At 45.4% G+C, this 18,904-nt stretch overlaps 1 protein-coding gene across 26 annotated transcripts in view; it reads left to right on the top strand.

The window, feature by feature from the left end:
• The window catches only part of LDLRAD4 (low density lipoprotein receptor class A domain containing 4), a 386,066-nt gene that overhangs the window by 335,402 nt on the left and 31,760 nt on the right, over positions 1-18,904 (top strand). For 2 of the 26 annotated variants that reach the window (XM_038526024.1, XM_038526026.1), the window contains one exon: positions 3,551-3,614. The exons of the other annotated variants lie outside the window; for them this stretch is intronic. The gene's annotated coding sequence lies outside the window, so the exon portion shown is untranslated. The remainder of the gene's footprint in view (positions 1-3,550; positions 3,615-18,904) is intronic. 26 annotated transcript variants of the gene reach the window in all.

Genomic DNA, 18,904 nt, shown 5'->3' with positions numbered 1-18,904 from the left:
AGGGGACAGCGTGCGCCGTGGCTCGTATCCAAGGCTTACGGCTGCCCGAGAGCGGGCCGTCGGCCGCCCACATACGCTGTGGCTACTCGCGGTACCATCACCGAGGCCCAGACACGCACGACCCAAGACCTCAAAGTACCTCCTTTGTATGCTTTCAGCTTTTTCTAAAAATGAAGCGGGCAGAGGCAAGAATGTGGGCCTCCATCTGCTGGTGACGGTCCGGGGTGCAGAGGGGACGGCCCTCAGCGAAGGGTGCGCACAGCCCGGGGCCGGGCCCGCGATGCCCTCCTGACCTCAGGTGCTGGCCTGGCAAGGGCTCGGCTCGGGCGCTGCCTTTCAGATGCTTGGGATGCACTCAGTGGTTCCAGGAAAGTGGCTGGGGAGCCGGAGTAACCCGGGGAAATGGCAAGTTTTGTTAGAGTCCCCAAAACAGTGGTTTGACCCCTGAGCTATTTGGGGAGACATTTTGTTATCAGCAGATTCAACTGAGAAACGAAATTTTAAGAGACATTGTTATTTATCCAAAGATACGCAGAGGAAGAAACTAGAGGGCTTGACCACTTTTTTTTTTTTAAGATTTTATTTATTTATTCATGAGAGACACACAGAGAGGCAGAGACACAGGCAGAGGGAGAAGCAGGCTCCCTGTGGGGACCCAATGCGGGACTCAATCCCGGGACCCCAGGGTCACGGCCTGGGCCGGAGGCGGACACTCCACTGCCGAGCCCCTCGGGGCTTGACCACTATTAGTGAGCAAATGTGGTTTCCGCCCATTTACTGACTTAACAAGTAGTTGCGGGTGCCCAGCGCGTGGAGCACCGCCGAGTCACGCGGGTGCCTCCCCCGAGGAGGGAGCTGCTGCCCCGCGGCCTGGGCGGCGGAGCTCGGTCACCTCTCTCTGGCTCTGCCGGCCGCCTTCTCGGGGCCCCTCCACGCTTCTGCTTAATAAATGTCCCACCGGTGAAGGGAATTGAAGCTGCGATCCCTTTACGCCACCCTCCGGCCACCAGGAGCCCTGGATACGCGCATGCTCCTCGGCCAGCAGCTCCCGCCTTGCACCTGTGTCTGTGCGTGACCTGCCCGCTTCTCCCCGTGCCCCGCTCGTGTGGGCATCCCCTCTTCCCCGGGGGCCTGATGGGCCCGTCCGCCCGCCTCCTACCCTCCTCCCATCCATTTCCCACAAGGCCCATTTTCCATAAAAACTCAGTTGATCAGAAAGCCCCCCTGGGTCATGTAAGTCCACACTCCTCAGTAGCCCCCCCCGCCCCCCCCCACACCGGACCCCGAGTCCGCGTCTACCTTGTTTAGCCTCTTGGTCATAATGCCCTGGCCAGGCCACAAGGCTTCCAGCTGCCCCAGATAGACCACGCTCCTTGCCATCTTGAAGCCTTTAAAGTCTCTCTCTTTGGGTGGCAATGGGGAGGGATGGCTGCCGAAGTGACCTCGCCTCCCACCTGGTCCTCATGGCCTCTGGACCGGCGGTTACACAGCGCCACTTCTAGTTCTGTGTGATTTAGGATAAATTTAAGGTAAGAGCGTGTAGTGGGGAAGAAAGTGAAGAACATCCCTGAGGGCAATGTTGCAGCAAGCGCCTTCAGATGCGCTCCCTGGTCCACCATGTAACCAAGGGACGGGCCAATTGTAGTGTTTGTCCAAATCCCTTAGAGCTTTCCTTCCAAACGGAGTGATCAGCTTCCAGTGTAAACTTCTCTGGTCTGGGCATCAGGCTTCGTGCTGAGCCCGACGGCGCTCAAGCATCCTGCCTACGTGGCCTCTTAGACGGTCCCCGGCCTCTGTTGTGCCGCCTGCTGAGACACCAGGTAACAGGACGGAGCATGTCTCACACACGACTGAGCTGACAAGTAGGGCAGTGAAATAGGTTCAGTGAAAAGGCAAATACAGACAAGGCTCCTTCTCTGGCTGGAATAAGAACGAGCCTTGTACGTGTCTGGCCTCGGTGCCTGCGGTCAGATGCACTCAACGTGATGCCCGTCACACGTAGACAGCCCGAGTCCCGGATGCCCACCTGTCTCGTCAGTCCGTCAGCCTTGCTGCAGAGAGAGCAGGAGTTGCTCGCAGGGTCTCACTCCTCACGCGTCCGCAGCAAACCTGTTACCAGCTCCTCGTGGTGGCTTGAATGCCCCAAGCTGTGCAAATTGGTGGTCTCTGGTGGTAAATGGCAATGCCTTCGGAGCTCTGTTTTTAAAAGGGGGCTTTTAAAATAAATAAATAAATAAATAAAAATAAAAATAAAAATAAAAAAATAAAAGGGGGCTTTTTAAAGCCTCCGATGCTGAGGCGCGGAGAGGGGACAAGGAGTGGGTTGTCCCTGGCCACAGGGACTAGCAGCTCCTTCCAGGTGAAGGGGGTCCACACGTGCTAATGAGCAAGAAGCTTCATTTCGATGATTAGTAATTTTGGCAACAGAACTTCTGCCCCAGATTGGATTAAGCCTCTGTACAGACTTGCTCTTCCAGGAGATTATCTTTCAAAAGCACATGGGGTCTCCGTCCCCCGTTGGAGCCCATTAGGAAGATTAAAATGTTTAATTTTATTTTTTATTTATTTATTTTTTAAAACGTTTAATTTTAGTGATGAATTTTACCGATGCAGACAACTGCTCGCTCTCCCAGGTTCTCTCCACATGTGAGCACAATCGCTACATCAACTAAAATATCTGTTACTTAACTCAGACTGGTGCTAAATTGTGTGGAGATTGCAGATCCCTGGTAATATATTACAGAATAAGAAGCCCCGTGTTGGAAGACAAATATCTCGACACTGAACCAAGCCAATGGGACGAATCAGCTAGACGAGCTGAAGGTCCGCTTGTACCCGTAAACCTGCTTCCTCCCAAAGGGACTTGCCCTCCAGACCCTCGGATTTCCCCGGCTTCTTCCCTTCGAGAAGCCAACCGAAAATATTTCGTGGTGTACAAGCCAGCTAAAACCCAAATAGGCAATGGATTAAAGTGAATGAAAGCTGAGGGTGTGGCACAATCACTGAGGCTAAAATTGCAGATTCATTTTCATGAATTCAACTCATTTCAGAGTTGAAAAAAAAAGTGCCTAGTGAAGAATAGAAGCCACGAAGGGCTTGAGTCACAGGGTTTTGTCTTCCTCCCAAGCAGCCAAATGGGTCGGACGATGGCAGCAGTCGTCCCATTGAAAGGTACACTAATAAAAAATAAATTTTTAAAAATAAATAAATAAATAAATAAATAAATAAATAAATAAATAAATAAATAAAATTTTCTTACTGAGGACAGCATTCAAGAAATGACACCAAGCAAATTAAAAATACTATGACAAGTTGAGAGAGCTCTCAAAATAAAGTAATTTTAGTACTTTAAAAAAAGAAGAAAAAAAAGAAGAAAAGAAAAAAAAAAAAAAAGAAAGGAAAGCCTCAGAGCCCCAGGACACACAGACCAGCTCCCTCCCCTCCCCTCTGTCCTTCTCCTTTCCTCCTTCCCTACCCATATATTAAGCAGTATCTCATTCCTTGAGTTTCCTTGTTTGATTTCTTTTCTTTTCTTTTTTTCTTTTAAAAGAGATCACTTGAGCTCAGACAAAGCAGACAATGCAAAGTAACAAGAGAGGAAATAAGAACATCAGGTAAGGAGAATCATTTTCCAAACCTAGAATGTAGAGAAAAATAGTTGTTTCATTTGAATGTTCTAAAACCTAAAGATTTCAAGTAGGAAGTTCACAGAACGGCTTCTGAGAAGAAAAGTTTTAATTTTTCCAGAATGTTCTCCAGTTGCATATTACGTACTCATCTGCATGAAGAAGCCAGGGCAGGAAGCTTGTGGGATTTATCTGCTAGGACTTAATAGATGGATGATCTTATATCCTTCATACATGACAACAAAAAAAACTACGTAACATAGTTCTATGAAAATATCATGAGATGTATTAGAATAATTACTAAAGATGAACCGGCCAGTTGCTTTAACTAAAATGCAAGTACGAGAATTAAAGTAAAAAGCTGCTTCGCCCTCCTTCCGTGCATTATTTATCTTTACCTCCTCCAGCACCTAAATGCCCTCTTGACCTCAGTTTTTCTGTGACATTCATGTGGTTTTTGAAATGATATAAAGAGGAACTTGGCTCTATTCAGCCAGAGAAACATGGTGTGTATGTGTGTATGGGTGTGTGTGCGCGCAGTGTGTTCACAAGTAGAGCTTTCTATTGATCATTAATATCTTTTGACTCAATATTCTCTTTTAAAATTCACCATTAATTAACATGGCTCTAAGTTCTAGGTGCTCCGTTACAGATAAAAGTGAGTGCTGAGTCAAAATGGAAATGGAGGAAACTCAAAATACAGAATGGTCCACATGTTTACCTTTGTCTCTGGGATTCTTGAAGAAATCAGGCCTGCATGTGAAATGAGCAGAAAGGAGAGACGTTAGAGAGAGAAGGAGTCGATTCAGTTACAATATTAACTTGAAATAATGGATTGCTAAAAAATAATAATAATAATAAGTAAAACTATATCAAAAAGAGGCCCTGCACAGGGAAAATAGGGGAAGGCTGGCTTGTGTCGGCAAGGGCTTCCCTGAGGCCCTCTGCTCGCAGATGGCATCGCTTCTCTCTGTGGTCTCGTTGCAAGTCAGACTGTGCGTGCAACGAGATGGTGACTTTACAAGAGTCTCTAAGAAAATTGTTCCCCCCCCCAAAAAAAAAAATAAATTACAATTTAAAAAAAGAAAATTGTTTCCCATCGTACAGTTTTTTCTGAATAGGTCAGTTGGAGATACTGTACGGGCTTCCTGATTCTCTGTTTATTTACAACACACCTACATACTCAACACACATGTGTTCACAAACACTAAAATACTCAGTGCTGCTGTTCAATCTGCACCAGTCTGGGTGCCTAGAAACGTAGGGTGGACCCACATGTGTAAGTGTCCCTGTAGTGTTATACTTCCCCTAACCAAAAAGACAAAAGCGGTTGCCAGTCCAGTTATGGGAAAGGAAAGACCTGGGGAGATCTGATTGCCTAGGAACCTGGCAATATCAAAACATTTTATGTGTTTTCATTTTCTTCTTGGAGATTTTAATCTTTTTTTAAAGATTTTACTTATTTATTCATAGAGAGAGAGAGGCAGAGACACAGGCAGAGGGAGAAGCAGGCTCCATGCGGGGAGCCTGACGCGGGACTCGATCCTGGGTCTCCAGGATCGTGCCCTGGGCTGCAGGCGATGCTAAACCGCTGAGCCACCCGGGCTGCCCCTTCTTGGATATTTTAGCCTTGAAATGCCACCCCTTCCCTGGGTCAGTAGTTGTCAAACTTTAGTATGCATTACAGTCTCTTGGAGAGCTCCAGAAAACCCAGACTCTTGGCATCACCCCCAGGGATTCTGATCCAGTAGATTTGAGATGGGCCTGAAAATTCTCATTCCTGGGTTCCCAGGGGATGCTCATGCTGATGCTGTTGGTGTGGGAGCCACACTTTCTGAGAACCACTGTCCTGGGCATCACATTCCAGAGTTCCAGAGTTCCAGAGTGTGGTCTCGTGCTTACACATTTTGCATGTATTTAGTAAGTGCTCACCAGGTACCAAGCACTGTGCTAGATGCATGGGATACAAAGATGAGAACACTGGCCTGGCCTTTACTGAGAGCAGACAACTGTTCACCATCCTTCGCGGAAAAACCCACATCCAGTGATCAGTTGAAGACTAGTTGGGGCACCCGGTGGCTCAGTCAGTTAAGAGTTGCCTTCGGCTCAGGTCATGATCTCGGGGTCCTGGGATCGAGCCCTGCTCAGTGGGAAGTCTGCTTCTCCCTCTCCCTCTGCTGCTCCCCCTGCTCGTGTGCGCTCTCTCATCCTCTTCCTTGCTCTCTCTCTCACTCTCTGTCAAATAAATAAAATTTGTTTTTTAAAAGCTGAAGACCGGGACGCCTGAGTGGCTCAGCGGTTGAGCATCTGCCTTCCACTCCGGGTATGACCCGGGATCCAGGATCGAGTCCCACCTCGGGCTCCTTGTGGGGATCCTGCTTCTCCCTCTGCCTGTGTCTCTCCCTCTCTTTCTCTCTCTGTGTCTCTCATGAATAAATAAATAAAATCTTTAAAGAATTAAAAAAAAGCACACCTCATATCTGGAATCCAGAAAGCTTTTCTGCAAGTTGCGCCATCTTCCAGGCTCCTGAGGAAGACACAGTCCAACATCATTCATCATGAAATAATATTTCCACAAGAATTATTCACCTGTCCTCTCATCTAACTGACACATTGAGGAGCTTTATGGAAATACTGGAGAAAACACAGACTCATTCCTGGTTGAGGTTGAGGCCCCCGGTGACATTGACACTATGAGTGGTGTCGCCGTGTTTGGGGATGCACCTGTGCCTTCTCTCTCACCCCTGGCAGATGTTTCCTTTTTTATCCCCCATTTGAATATCATCTTGAATTTCTTTGCTCTAAATGAACTAGCTGGATGTTTTTACATAGGGATTTTATAGATAAAATAATTTTTGAGGCTAGGAAACATCTGTATGTTGATTTCATTCTCTGAAAATTTTTGGATTGTTATCCTTTTTTTTTTTTTTAGGAGAATATTAAAAGAAATTCATAGGGACACGTGGGTGGATCAGCAGTTGAGCATCTGCCTTCGGCCCAGGATGTGATCCTGGGGTCCCAGCATCGAGTCCCACGTCGGGCTCCCTGCGTGGAGCCTGGGTCTCTGCCTCTCTCTGTGTCTCTCATGAATAAATAAATAAAATCTTTTTAAAAAATAAAAGAAATTCACAAATGGGGCTTCATAAGGAATATATTTTCAAATTTATCATCAAAATAATGCATTATTTTACAATGTCAGTTACTCCCCTTGCCTTAGAACTTTTTTTTTTTTTTAAAGGCATAATGTATCTGGGTGTTTTAACCTTGCCAGGTAAAGAAACAAAAGGCACATTTTTATCTCCGTGGTTCAGTTTGCAGCAGACTCACCTGGATTTTTTCCTTAAGCAGCTTCAATTTTGGAAGACATCCCTTAGGCCTCCTTCCTCTCTCTTAGGACTGAGTGCTTCTGTGCTCTCAACATGATGTGACAAAGAATAGATGATCAAAAAAAAAAAAAAGAATAGACGATCACTTCTGGTTCCTTGGAAGTGTCCTGACCCTATTTTAGAGGAAATGCTCTTGTAATCGCAGAGTCCAGCGGCATCGGTTTGATGTCTTGTGGTGCCCTCGTTCAGCTGTGTGTGCCCAGGAAGCTCAGTTAAGTCACCCATCACTCTTTCTTTTTTTTTCTCTCTTCTCTTTTATTGTTCGTACCTTCCTCTGGAATATTTTTATAATCTATGGTAGGAGAAAGACAACAAAATACTGGCTGGAAGCCGCCGCATACCGCCGCCCTCCGCTCGGGTACTGTCGTCAGGTGGTGGCCCATGAGGTCTGGAAAAGGAGCTTGGAAGACTTGAGTCCAGGTGGCGGCACAGGTGGCGGGGCTGCTGGTCGCGGGCTCTATGTAACGGAGGCCGTGGTTCCTGCCCTGTCTCCGCGCCCCTGGCCTAGCTTGTCCCCCGTGGGGTCGTCACGTCAAGGGTTGCCGCGACCCGATGGGCCCGGACAGGCTGCTCTGATCAGACCGCACGTGGCGAACCAGAGAGAAGGGAAAAGTCAAAGGGAGGGAAGAGGCTTGGGGAGGGAAGAAGGGGGGTGGAGAAAAGGAAAGGTTCCTTCAGAATCAAGGGTTCTCAGGTGGGCTGAGGGGAAGGGAGTGGAGGGGGAGAGTGGCAGGAGGGCTGGAGGGCAGAGGGCCAAAGCCCTAAGTGCTTGGGGTGCTGGGCCCTCCCTGCAGTGATAAGACACGAAGCAAACCGGGAAGGGCGCCAGGCGTGTGTGCAGAGCGGTCACCCGCGGAGCCACCGCTGCAAGTGGCCCGGAGCCCGAGACGTCCCGAGGCTGGCCGGCCACCTCTGCGCGGTCCCCTTTTCCCGGCCGCAGCAGCCCTGTCCTGAGGGCGCCCTCCGAGCCCTATGAGCTGCAGCGCTCTGCTCCCCACGCCGCGGCCTCGTGGAATCCGCGGGGAAGGCGCCCACCCTTGTCTGTCCGCCGCCCGCAGGGCACTAGAGGGTCAGCGGGTCCCGGCCCGGGCCGCCGGCGGAGCGTCCGCCCCTCACCACGTCGGGGCCTGGGGTCGGGGCTCGGGCACCTGGCTCCCTACTCGGTGGCAGCTCTGCTCCGCCCTGTCCCCGGGTCCTCCCTCCACGCACACCGGCTCTCGCCCTCTCCAATCACCACTCACTCACTCACTCAACAAAAAATAAATAAAAGTTCAGGAAGTACTTGCCGACAACTTGCACCTGGGATTGAGTCTAACTTTGGGGTTTTAAATGTATAAAGCATCTTCCCTTTAAAGCTAGTTTGAGGGCAGCCCAGGTGGCTCGGTGGCTTAGTGCCACCTCCAGCCGGGGTGTGACCCCGGGGTCCTGGGATCGAGTCCCGCGTCGGGCTCCCTGCTGCTCCCTCTGCCTGGGTCTCTGCCTCTCTCTCTCTCTATGTGTATCATGAATAAATAAATTAAAATCTTTAAAAAATAATAATAAAACTTTAAAAAAATAAAGCTAGTTTGAAAGACCAATGTATTATTTTTACTCAAGAGGTCTCATTATGAAATGGAAAAGAATAAACAGCAGAATGAGCTGGTGGCCTTGAGGCCGATGCTTGTCTCCTCCCTGGAATTCTTGGGGCTTTTTGTTTTCACGCGTTTTCTTAGGTTTGAATAAAAAGGAGCCCGAAGGCTCTCAACCCAGTAATCACGTGTGAGTTCCAGCACCTTTTTTTTTTAATAATAAATTTATTTTTTATTGGTGTTCAATTTGCCAACATACAGAATGTTCCAGCGCCTGTGTTCCAGCGCCTTTGATTAGGGAGTTTGCGGCTGCCTTATTTATTGTCTTTGAACAATTAAAATATCTGGAAGGAAAAAGACAGAAATCAAAACTTGTCCTCTGTTTACTCTCTAGAATTTCATTTCTTCTCTCTCTTAACAACTTCTTTAAAATAATGCCACATAGAGAGAAACTCTTTGGGGGATTTCCTTGAGAATAGCCAAAGTAATAATTTGCCTAAAGACTTTTATTATATAAGCTGGTCTAGTGTCAAAGATTTTGAGCTTCACCTTTAAGATTACCAGGTAATTAGGACAGAAATTAAGAAGTTTATGTGAATTAGTCTTCGCTTTTTGTCTCTTTCTGAAGTCAGCTGCAATATGAAGGAATATATTCCAAAAGACACGCGGGCACGTGTGTTGGTGCCTGTCCACCTGGCTACAGGGACAGAGGAAGACAGCAGATGGAATTCTTTTATATATATATATAAATTTATTTTTTATTGGTGTTCAATTTGCCCACCCAGTGCTCATCCCGTCAAGTGCCCCTCTCAGTGCCCGTCACCCAGTCACCCCCACCCCCCGCCCTCCTCCCCTTCCACCACCCCCAGTTCGTTTCCCAGAGTTAGGAGTCTCTCATGGTCTGTCTCCCTTTCTGATATTTCCCACTCATTTTCTCTCCTTTCCCCTTTATTCCCTTTCACTATTTTTTATATTCCCCAAATGAATGAGACCATATAATGTGTGTCCTTAAGATGAGGAAGATGCAGCAGTAATCCGTCTGTGACGGTGATTCTTAATCCTGACCGCACACTGAGGCCACCTGGGGAGCTTTAAAAAATTTTAAAAATTACAGGTGCCTGAGCCCACCTCTCAGGCTTTCTTTTTTTTAATATTTTATTTATTTATTCATGAGAGACACATAGAGATGCAGAGGCCCAGGCAGAGGGAGAAGCAGGCTCCATGCAGGGAGCCCGACACGGGACTCGATCCCAGGACCCTGGGGTCACACCCCGGGCTGGAGGTGGCGCTAAACCGCTGGGCCACCCGGGTGCCCTCCGGCTTCTGAGTGTGTTGAGATGAGGACCAGGTGCGGGCGTCGGCTGAGTGTGCAGCCAGCTGGGGCCCCCGCCCCGAGGAGCCGTGCAGAGCGGCACCGGGACCAAGCAGCCAAGCCCCGGGGAGCCCCGCTGCCCTTGCGAAGGAGGGCACTTGCCCCTTACACGCCTCTTACACGTCCTGTTGGGGTTTCTGTGGCGCCCTTAGGGCATTTAGGGGCGATGATGAATTTTATAGATGAGAAAGCTGAGGCCAAGGAAGCCCACGGGACTACTCCGGGCTCACACCATCTGCGGGCAGCTGTGGGTCTGGCTTAGTCCGAATTACAGTCGCGGCCCCGGAAGGTGCGTCGCTGGCGTCCTGCTAGCACGTTCCCGGGGAAGCGTATGGCATCTTGTGGAAGAGGATTCACCTCATTTAGTTGGGGAGAAATAAAATATTTGAATAGTCAGTCACTTTTTCAACCAGGGCTTTTCAAAGCTGTTGGCCTGCGCTCCGGCGACAAGTGCATCTTCTATCAACCTGGGGCAAAGGCAGGGCGGCGGTCAGGGCGCAGAGCACCCCGGGTCGCGTGTCCGTGTCCTGGGGGAGCCGGCTTCTGTTGCCCCGCTGGCCCCTGCGGTGTGCACTCTGGTATTTTCCGTCCTATTCTATTGCTTTAAATGCTGGTTGCAGGCGACCCGGACCCGAGGAGCAGCCCAGCCTCCCTTGTCCCCGAAGGCCACAGAAGGGGTGACATCAGGATTAGAGGAGTGAAGGGCGGCCGCGGGCTCTGTGGAGAGGGCCCGATCTGGGATCCCGGGGGCAGCGCCCACAGGACACCCCGCTGCTTGTAGACCTGGTCCCTGTGCTGCGGTCAGCTAGGCTTTAACCGCAGTCGGGAGGCCGTATGCCAGGAAGAGTGCAGGTGTGGCCTTTCCAAGGTGGGACCATGAGCGCTGTGATCCCTTCAGGCTTTTTTTTTTCCCCCCTTTTTAGAGAAAGAGACAGAGCGATCAAGCAGGGGAGGGGCAGAAAGAGAGGGAGAGAGAACTCCGAGAAGGTCCCGCCCAGCATGCGGCTCTACTCACGACTTGATCTCACCACCCCGAGATCATAACCGGAGTTGACACCAGGATTTAGATGACTGAGCCACCCCCATGCCCCAGATCCTAGCAATCTCTTAAGGATTTATGATCCGATTCACATTTCTAAACTTGATTGCATTAAAGGAGAGTCTACCTGGAGAAGTATTTTTAAATATGTGAAGTACTATTTACAAAATAACAGTATGCAAATATTTCGAATTGCCCCTGGAGGGGGGCAGTCTTGCATTATGAGCAAGATTGGGAGGTTTCAAAAGCTGACCTGGGTGTGGATTTCCCTCCCTCCTCACCATGCTTTGCCAGACGTGGTTACCTACGAGGTGCTCTGGGGTCCTTCGTCACAGGAAGCCTCGGGCACCTGGTCTGGCCTGCGGCCTAAGAGTGGAGGAGGACATGCTGCCGAGCAGGGGGATGGGGACACTGGGCAGCCTTTTAAAAGTTTTCTTTCCTTCCAGAACATTTTTATATCTTGATTTTCCATCAGCATCCTCATTGAGCATTTGTACACATTTACATGTGCACGAGCGTAATACACCCGACGTGGAAGCGTGCATGCCCGTGATCTCCCCTGCTGGGAACTGGGCCTAAAGAGGCGGCTCCTGGCCCAGTCCCTCTGCCCATCGCCGTCAGCTGACGCTGCAGGGATTCTGAGGGCTTGTTCCAAGCACTGTCGCCTGATTTATTCCCGTTGTGAACCACTGGTTACCTGAGAAGACACAAATGTTGAGATCCTAGTAAAGAGACTCAAAAACTCTAATCACTCTGCAAATTTATCTCAATGTCTCGCTCAGATCTCTAGGTTTCATTATTCTGATGGATGTTTCTGGTTTCTCAAAACGTAATGTTAAAAAGAGGAAACACGTGTTTGATAATTATATCCTGGGTAAGTTTATGTTTATCGAGAATAAGCCTCATTCACACCCGGAAAGGTGCTTGAAAACAGTGGCACAAAACAGATATCGTGGAAGCAAGCTCGTTGATTATTAGAGCTGGAAATACAAATATTATGAACATCATTGGGAAAGGCCGCTGTTAATCGTTAAACAATTGTGTTTCATAGTTTTTTTAATATTCTGGCTTTACTGATATATAATTCACGTACCATACAACCCCTCCCCATTTGAAGTATACATTTCAGTATCTAAAAATATAAATATAGGGCAGTCTTGGGGGCTCAGTGGTTTAGCACCCGCCTTCGGCCCAGGGCGTGATCCTGGAGACCTGGGATCGAGTCCCACGTCGGGCTTCCTGCATGGAGCCTGCTTCTCCCTCTGCCTGTGTCTCTGCCTCTCTCTCTCTCTCTCTGTCTCTTATGAATAAATAAATAAAATCTAAAAAAAATAAAAAATAAAATAATAAAATAAAAATAAAAAATATATATTTATTTAAGCAATCTCTGTACCCAGGGTGGGGCTCGAACTAACAACCTGAGATCAAGAGTTGCCTGCCCCTCCAGCTGAGCCTGCCAGGCACCCCTCAGTATTTTTTAGCATATTCAATAGGTTTTTGTCACTCCAGAAAGTAGCTTCGTACCCATTAATGGGCATCCCCATTTTCTTCCAAGATCCCAGCTCACCACTGATCTACTTTTTGTCTCTAAAGATTTGCCCATTTTGGACATTTCATATAAATGAAATGATACAATACGTGGTTTTTGGTGACAGGCTTCTTCCAATTTAGCGTGATGTTTTCAAGGTTCATCCACGTGATAGTCCGTATCAGTGCTTCATTTCTTCTTATGGCTGAATCGTACTTTATTCTGTGGATATCCACATTTTGTGTAGCCATTCTCCTGTTGATGAGCATTTGAGCTGTTTCTACTTTTTGGCTATAAGGAATATTACTGCTGTGAACATTTATACAAGTTTTTGTGTGGATATATGTTTCCATTTTTTCCTCATTATATACCCAGAGTGGAATTGCTGGGTCATATAGTAAATATATGTTTAACTTTGAGGAACTGCCAGGCCATTTTCCATGGCAGCTACGCCATTTCACATTCCCATCAACGATATATGAAGGTTTCCATTTCTCCATGTTCTCACCAGTACTTGTTATTACCAGTTTTTTGATTATAGTCATCCCGGTGAGCGTGAAGTGGAATCTCACTGTAATGTTGGTCTGCATTTCCCTGATGGCTAATGATGCTGAACATCTTTTCATGTGCTTGTTGGCCATTTGGATATCTTTTTTGGGAAATTGTCTAATTTAGATCCTTTGTTCATTTTTTAATTGGATTGTCTTATTATTGAGCTGTAAAAGTTCTTTATATATTCTAAATATATAATGAGATATGTGATTTGTAGAAATTTTCCCTGATTCTGTGGGTTGTCTTTTCACTTTTCCTTGATGCACAAGTTTCTAATTTTGTTCAAGGACACCATGTCTACTTTTCTTTTGTTGTTTGTTCTTTTGAGGGAATCATTAAGAAGGCTTTGCATAATAAAGATTATAGAGTTTTCTTCTAAGAATTTTATAATAGTTTTAGTTCTTACATTTAGATCCATTTTTTTATGAATTTATTTTTTATTGGTGTTCAATTTGCCAACATATAGAATAACACCCAGTGCTCATCCCATCAAGTGCCCCCCTCAGTGCCCGTCACCCAGTCACCCCCACCCCCCGCCCTCCTCCCCTTCCACCATCCCCAGTTCGTTTCCCAGAGTTAGGAGTCTCTCATGTTCTGTCTCCCTTTCTGATATTTCCCACTCATTTTTTTCTCCTTTCCCCTTTATTTCCTTTCACTATCATTATATGGTCTCATTCATTTGGGGAATATATATAATATAGATCCATTTTGAATTCATTTGTTGTGTATGGTGGAGAAATAGGTCCAGTTTCACTTCATTGCTTATGGATATCCAGTTGTGCGATCACCATTTGTTGAAAAGACTCTTCTTCCCCGACGATCACACATTTCTGTCAAAAATGAATCAACTATAAATGTGAAAGTCATTTCCTGACTCTCTGTTCGTTCCGTCGATCATACTTAGCCTTGTGCCCGTACCACATTATTTGAGTACCACATTGTTTGTGTCTTTTGAGATGATCATGAGGTTTTTGTCCTTTATTTTATTGATATGGTCTATTACTTTAATTGATTTTTGGATGTTAAACCAACCTTGCAGTCCTGGAATGAATCCCAGTTCATCAGGATATACAATCTATTTTATAAGTTGCTGGATTTTGGTTTGCTAGTATCTCGTTGAGGACTTTTCATCTAATGTCATAAGAGACGTTGATCTGTTATTCTCTGTCCTTGTAATGTCTTCATCTGGTTTTGTTATCTGGGTAATATTTACCTTATAGAATAAATTAGGAAATGTTCTCTATTTTTTAGAAGAATTTGTAAAGAATTAGTTGATTCTTCTTTAAATGTCTGGTAAAATTTTCCAATAAAGCCATTTGGGCCTGGACTTTTCTTTGTGGAAAGTTATAAAATTACTAATTCAATGTCTTGTTATAAGTCCATTCAGATTTTCTTGAATCCGTTTTGGCAGTAGGGGCCGTCCTAGGGGTTCTTCCATTATATCTAAGTTATTTCATTTGTTGGCATGTTACTTCATTATAATCCTTTTTATATTTATAAGATGGGAATGCTAACATTGCCTCTTTTTTTCCTGATTTTAGTAACTTGAGTCATTTTTTTTCTTTTTTTCTTTGTCAGTATACTAATGGTTTGTCAATTTTGTTGATCTTTTCAAAGAACCAAATTTTGGTTTTGTTGATTTTCTCTATTCTTCTATTTGTATTTCATTATTTTCTGCTCTAATCTTTATTATTCTCCTCCTTTTTTCAAAAAATATTTCTTTTATTTAGAGAGAGAGAGCATGTGAGCAGGGGGAGGGGCAGAAGGAAAGGGAGAGAGAGAATCTCAAGCAGACTCTGTGCTGAGTGTGGAGCCCCATATAGGGCTCTGCCTCATGACCCTGAGATCATGACCTGAACCAAAATCAAGAGTCAGACGCTTGACCAACCGAGCCACCCAGGTGCCTCTCCCCTCCTTCTTCTTGCTTTAGATTTAATTTGCTGCGTAATATTTCTTAATTTGCTGTATGCAACTTGAGATAGTTTTCAGAACTTTAAATGGTTAATTTTTAATAATCTTTATTGGTTATTTTCCTGGAGAGTGGGATTATGGAGCTCCTTTTTTTCTTAAAGATTTTATTTATGTATTTATTTGAGAAAGCTCAAGGGAGGAAGGGGGAGGGTCAGAGGGCGAGGGGGAAGCAGACTTTCTGTTGAGCAGGGAGCCCAGTGCGGGGCTTTAGCCCAGGAACCTGGGATCATGACCTGAGCTGAAGGTAGACACTTAACTGACTGAGTCACCCATGGATCTCCCATAGTATATTTTAAATATGTTCAGTTTCAAGCATTATATGTGTATAAATCATGTTTTCCTTTCATAATTCACTGAAACTAAATTATATAGCAGGCCTTTCTTCTTAAATGGGCAATGGTAAGAAATTTTTATTTTATAAATAATATTAAAAGTTGTATTCAAATTTAATTTTGCTGTAAATTTTTAATAATCCACTTCACAAAAAATCCCAAGCATATTGGGATGCCAGTGTGGCTCAGCGGTTGAGCGTCTGCCTTCAGCACAGGATGTGATCCTGGTCTGGGGTCTAGTCCGAGAGAAGCCTGCTTCTCCTTCTGCCTGTGTCTCTGTCTCTCTGTTTCTCACGAATAAATAAATAAAATCTTTGAAAAGAAATCCCAAGCATACCAAACCCATGACGTCATAGATACAATTATCTAGGGGAGGTTGAAATTTTTTCAAATGCATTAATTCAAAGCCTAGTTATAATTTTCTATTAAGTGAATCCTAGTACAAGTGGAATGCGGATATTTGAGGAGTCCGAGGTGTTGGGCCTTGAAGAACTGAGAACACGGAGATGTGGTCCCAGCAGTGAAGGGAGGGAACACATGAGGATTCCCCTTGCCCCAACCTCCTGAGGGCAGTCTCAGGCAACAGCGGAGGTGGCACCAAACACTCGTCTCCTGCCCAGAGTTAGACCCCACCAGGAGGAGCTAAGGCCGAGGTGTTCTGGGCATAAAGAATGCATGGAGAACCTATGGCCTGAGAACTAAGAGCCACTATCTGAAATCAGACCAGAGTTCCCCACTTGCTGTTTCATCTGTTTCAACCAAAACTCACCAACAAGAGTATGTGTGACCAAATTTCCACCCTGCAGCCAGCCTTGGCCAGATTTCTAAGTGGGTTAAATGGTAAATAGTTCTAGAAAGTGTTTCTTTAAGGTTCATTACAGGGAAAAAATTGTAAAGGCATTTGCAACATTACCATTTCTGGGCCTTTAAGTTTTTTTTGTTTGTTTGTTTGTTTTTTTTAGATTTGGTTTTATTTGTACAACTAAGATTGAATTTCAACCAGAAAACCATTTGTCCTATGAAAATTCCAAACATTTCTATTATTGCCACTCTATTTTATTGTATTCTGTTGCTTTACTAATTTGGGTGTTTATTGCTGAGCATAACAGACTTGATGAAGGTCACTTTTAATGAAAACAGGACCACATTCCACCTGATCCACAGGAAAGGGACTCCTGAGTGCCTGCTTCTCTGACCTTTTTTGGTTTCTGACCGTTTCATGGTGGCAAGATGTCCTCAAAGCCCAGTTGATCTTCGTTGTCTCTGGTTAATCAGGGGCCTCGTGTGCACACCTAAATTCTTCCCATTTCCTTGTTGTGATTTCATTGCCTTTGTAGAAAGATCCCTCATTTTAAACAAAGAAATCTGACTGACATAGTGGGCTTAAGAATTATCTGTTAGTTTCAGTACTTTTTCATTTCATAAATGAATAAGATATTAAACTGAACCATACCTTCAGGCACATTACAATTCTCAGTATCAGAATAGGCTTCAATGGAGAGGACATTTAAATTAGAAAGAAAAGAAAGGATTATGGACATTACAAACTAGAGATAGAGAAAAAAGGGGATGGAATGCTTTCTTTTTTTTTTTTCCTGGAAAACTCTGATTTTCATTTATAAATATTTACATTTATTTTAATTTACCTTGTTATACTACCAGTATAGAATTATCCTTTCAGAGCCCCATAAAAGGAAAGGGACAAAAGACAATAGCCTTAATTTACCAGGAGAGGTTTAAGTTTAACCTAAAGGAAAAATTGCCCAACAGTGCCAACAGTGTCTTCCCCAAGATGTGAAGACTTCCTTCTCAGACGGTAGAGTTAAATGGTCTTTGTGTTTGATCACCCTTTCCAAGAGCTTTGGTCTCAGAGAATTAATTCATTCCTTGAATCTTTTTTTTTTAATTATAAATTTATTTTTTATTGGTGTTCAACTTACCAACATACAGAATAACACCCAGTGCTCATCCCATCAAGTGCCCCCTCAGTGCCCGTCACCCAGTCACCCCCACCCTCCACCCACCTCCCCTTCCACCACCCCTAGTTCGTTTCCCAGAGTTAGGAGCCTCTCATGTTCTGTCTCCCTCCCTGATATTTCCCACTCATTTTTTCTCCTTCCCCCTTTATTCCCTTTCACTATTTTTTATATTCCCCAAATGAATGAGACCATATAATGTGTGTCCTTCTCCGATGGACTTACTTCACTCAACATAATACCTTCCAGGTCCATCCACGTCGAAGCAAATGGTGGGCATTGGTCATTTCTAATGGCTGAGGAATATCCCACTGTATACAGAGACCACAACTTATTTATCCATCATCTGTCGATGGACACCGAGGCTCCTTCCACAGTTTGGCATTCCTTGAATCTTTTAAATGGGGTTTATCCATCAAGGTCCTTCTGAAGACAGGATTTGGTGCAGGGGTCTACTTTGGACCTGCCACAGCTAGGATTTGCCCGATAGTGGTTAAGAGTAGATTCTGGAGTGAGACTTCCTGGCTCAAGTCCTCCCACCACCGCTGACCAGCTATGTGGCGTTGGGCACAGTGCTTGGTATAACTTCTGTATGACTCCGTTTTCCCATCTGTAAGATTGGGAAAATAACCAGTATTCATTTGGTACCTGTAAAGATCAAGTCAATGAGTTAAAGTGCTTGGAACACTGCCTGGCACATAGTAAGTGCTATATAAGGATTACCTGTTATTGCGATTATTTAGGTCAAGAAGCCCTCCTCCTACAGGACCCTTGTTCACTTGTTCATTCATTCATTCAAGTGCTCCTTGCTGGCACTCTGCCACTCTTCCTCTAGCTCTTGCTCGGGATGAACCAAGGATGTCATGTTCAAGGATAGTTCCCGGCTTTCTCTGTACCCTGTCTCCTCACCTCACTTGTAAAGTAATGAGTGCTCAACTCTGACATAAATGAAGATGGATCTCGTGTTTTCAAAGACCATCTGATACCAGAGAACAGTGGTTCTTGCTTTTAAAGCATATGTATGCTAAGCTTGTCGTAGACTGTCAAGAATGAGAACTGAGTAGAGTTATAGGGATCCGAGGTGATTTTGGATTAACTTGGCTTCTTAGCCTGTGATTTTTCTAGTTGTTTGCCTTAGTGTACGCTTTAAAACAGTAACTAAAACTCTGGGATGTGCTGTGACTTTTTCCTCAACTTTTGAAGAAATTAATGCTTTCACTAAAGCCAGGAACCTAAACCTATCTTGGAACTGCTCAGACACATCCTGAAATTTATAAGCAAGACAAAGAGGACCTCCAGAGACAATAGCCTGCACCTCTCCTCCAGATTCAGATTGTCCAAGCAATGCTTATGGTTGTGAAAAGGCCGGTGCTTTAGAATTCTCAAGAATAATGATTGATCCCAGCGTTGTTCAGTAATTTAGCAATAGCACACACCACTATGGTGCCATGTATTGTGCCGTATGCTGTATGTGTAGGAGAATGCACAGTGTTTGCCTGTAGTGTGGTGCTGGTGAAAAAGGCATTTCCATCTCCAAGGGGTTAACGTTTTTAT

The sequence above is a fragment of the Canis lupus genome, chromosome 1, assembly GCF_011100685.1.
Source record: "Canis lupus familiaris isolate Mischka breed German Shepherd chromosome 1, alternate assembly UU_Cfam_GSD_1.0, whole genome shotgun sequence".
NCBI classification, from domain to species: domain Eukaryota; kingdom Metazoa; phylum Chordata; class Mammalia; order Carnivora; family Canidae; genus Canis; species Canis lupus.
The sequence above is the reverse complement of the archived record's forward strand: the minus strand, read 5'-3'. Positions and strand labels throughout refer to the sequence as shown.